Consider the following 3,403-nt stretch of genomic DNA (forward strand, 5'->3'; position numbering starts at 1 on the left):
CACACGCACACGTATGTTTATTGCAGCACTATTCACAATAGCAAAGACTTGGAACCAAACCAAATGCCCATCAATGATAAACTGGACTAGAAAATGAGACACATATACACCACGGAATACTATGCAGCCATAAAAAGGATGAGTTCATGTCCTTTGTAGGGACATGGATGAAGCTGGAAACCATCTTCCTCAGTAAACTATCACAAGGATAGAAACCCAAACACCTCATGTTCTCACTCATAAGTGGGAACTGAAAAATGAGAACACTTGGACACAGAGTGGGGAACATCACATACCGGGGCCAGTTGGAGGGTGGGGGGCTAGGGGAGGAATAGCGTTAGGAGAAATACCTAACATAAATGATGAGTTGATGGGTGCAGCAAACCAACATGGCACATGTATACTTATGTCACAAACCTGCACGTTGTGCACATGTACCCTAGAACTTAAGGTATAATAAAAAAATAAAAAATGAATCCTACAATGTACAGAATAGCACTCTACTCCCAGCTGCAGCAACAAAGAAGTGTCTAGTTCAAATGTTTACAGTGCTCTGGCTGAGAAACCTCAGTCTAAATGAATGGAATAAATAGATGAATTTTTTTTTTTCAAAAAAAAAGCAACTCTGTCCTATATGCTCTTCAGAAGAAATTCACTTTAAATATAACACAGAATATATATAAATATAACACAGAATAAAAACTATAAGAATGGAAAGAAAAGTATACAAAGCAAACTAAATCATAAGAAACCTCAAGTGTTTGTACTAATATCAGACAGTTTTCCATTTCTGGCATGGCTAAGTAACATCCAGACAGACCTGATACTCCTGCAGATAACATCTATAAGCATTAAAGGGGGGGGGGGGAACTAAAGGCATTAAAGCGTGAAAAAAAAAATGAGTATATACTGTGGTAAAGTTGAAACTTTGATAAAAGAAATGAGAATCACTTCTATAAACTGTATAAAATTAATCAGGGAAGACGGGAGATAGATAAATAAAAATAAACCAAGCTTGCAGCACTTTCAGCATTGATTATTAAGTCAGATTGCTCTCTGACCTGCTGCCTCATAGTTGTTTAGTTGTTTGTTGTCTGCAGTTTCCTCATCCAGATGACTTCATTCTCCTTGCCCTGAACAGTAAACAACCCTGATTTTCCATCCCCTCACCCTCCACCCCCTTAAAAACTCTTCCCCAGAACCCCTCAGGGAGATGGATTTCAGAGTCTTCTCCCATATCCTTGCTTGATACTCTATGATCAATAAATCCTATCTCTGCTGCATTCCTGCTATCTGAGTGTAATGGTTCTGTTACTGAACAGTGGACATACAAACCTGTTGGTCTTATAACAAAATGGTGTAGGTTAAGTTTATCAAGGTTATTGATTTTTGGACTTATAGATTTGGCCCTCAAATAAGATATGAATATGGGAATTGATTACAGATTATAAGTGAAGCAATGGAAGTAGAAAGGATGGCCCAGGGAAAGAATAGACTAAGAAGAGAAGGAAACCTACCAAAAACCCCTGAAGAACCCCTACATTATCCTTAACTTCTGGTGTAGAGAGATTAGCATGGAGAGAAAACAACAGAAGTAGTGGTCAGGGGAAGAGAGGCAAAAACAAAAGAGTCACAGAAGAAATCACTTCAAAATGCACTATGATGTATTAGGAGGGCATGTTCAACTGCATTAAAGGCCACTTATGGAGTTTGAAAAATCCTTGTCAATATAAATAATGTTTAAAATGCATTTTAATATTTATAAGCCTATTATAAAATGTATATAGGCTTATCGTTAAAAAGTTAGAATAATAGTTAGAGAAAAGTCCTTATATATGTATATATTGTCCAATCAGTTTACACAAAGATTCTTTGCAGTCTCAAGGTGCCATTTCTTCCAGTTCAATACAGGTAGCATTTCTTCATTCTCTTAAATTGTCAAATGTGTCATCCCTAGTTAATTCTATATTTTCCACCACAAGAAAATTGAAGCAATGCTGCTATTACTCACAATACTACGACCCTTTGGAACATGTTTTGAGGAAATTATACACATCTTCTTGCCTCCACAATTCCTTAGTAGCATTTATTTAATACTAACTTCCGCATTACTCATGACAGCGCATTATATCCATTCTGTCGCCCACAGATGCTGGCTTCTGTTCACCCTCCAAGGTTCTTACCCTTCTCAGTTGATGGTGACGACAAATGCAATTCTTGATCAGAATATGCAGGAAAATGTGAACAAAAATTCATTTTCTGGACACGTTAAATTTACTTTTCACTTGACCACATATACTCTTTAGTCCATAATCACTGCATTCCCAAGTCTTTGAATGTTGATCACAGTCTCTCTAAAGATTCATACAATAGCATGCTCACCGGTATCTTCCATAACACTCCACAATAAAACAAATGTCTGAAAAGACATTTTCATTTGTTCTTGGATTCAAAATAGAAAACTTGTGCATTTCATGGCAATAAGCTGTGTTGCAATGTATCATGTTAAGATAAACTCATTAATATAAAATACTCGAGTGGTAAGGCTAAAATTTGAATTACAAAACAGAATATTTATTTTATATGTAAGATTACATATGTCAGGAGGTTCTATTCATAAACAGTGGATCCAACATATAAAATGAGATACAACTTCCTCGGCGTTGCCTACGGAGGTGGCAGCCATCTCCTCCTCGGCATCATGGCCGCCCTCAGACCCCTTGTGAAGTCCAAGATCGTCAAAAAAAGAACCAAGAAGTTAATCCAGCACCAGTCAGACCGATATGCCAAAATTAAGTGTAACTGGCGGCAACCCAGAGGCGCTGACAACAGGGTTGGTAGAAGATTCAAGGACCAGATCTTGATGCCCAACATTGGTTATGGGAGCAACAAAAAAAACCAAGCACATGCTGCCCATTGGCTTCCGGAAGTTCCTGGTCCACAACATCAAGGATCTGGAAGTGCTGCTGATGTGCAACAAATCTTACTGTGCCGAGATTGCTCACAATGTTTCCTCCAAGAACCGCAAAGCCTTCGTGGAAAGAGCTGCCCAACTGGCCATCAGAGTCACCAATCCCAATGCCAGGCTGCGCAGTGAAGAAAATGAGTAGACAGTTCGTGTGCACGTTTTCTGTTTAAATAAATGTAAAAACTGCCCAAAAAAGACATATAAAATCATTAATTATGTTTATTCAGAAAAAATGTAGTTTTACTACTTTTATTTCCACAAAGTCATTGTTACTGGAATCCAGATTTTTACATGCTAAATATTCTGTTGACATTAATGCCAAATTAGATAAACTCTTCTTGAATCATTTTAGTCTTAAGTTAGAATTTTTTTCTTGGCTTAAATTTAGAAAACTTCATTCCACTGAAGTAGTAGTAACTAGAATTGTCACTAAAA

At 37.3% G+C, this 3,403-nt stretch overlaps 1 pseudogene; it reads left to right on the plus strand.

Annotated features, from left to right (window-relative positions):
• The first annotated feature begins 2,675 nt into the window (after positions 1 to 2,675).
• Positions 2,676 to 3,110, plus strand: LOC108513699 (60S ribosomal protein L32 pseudogene; annotated as a pseudogene).
• The last annotated feature ends 293 nt before the right edge of the window (positions 3,111 to 3,403 follow it).

The sequence above is a fragment of the Rhinopithecus bieti genome, unplaced genomic scaffold, assembly GCF_001698545.2.
Source record: "Rhinopithecus bieti isolate Rb0 unplaced genomic scaffold, ASM169854v2 scaffold_33320, whole genome shotgun sequence".
Classification (NCBI taxonomy): domain Eukaryota; kingdom Metazoa; phylum Chordata; class Mammalia; order Primates; family Cercopithecidae; genus Rhinopithecus; species Rhinopithecus bieti.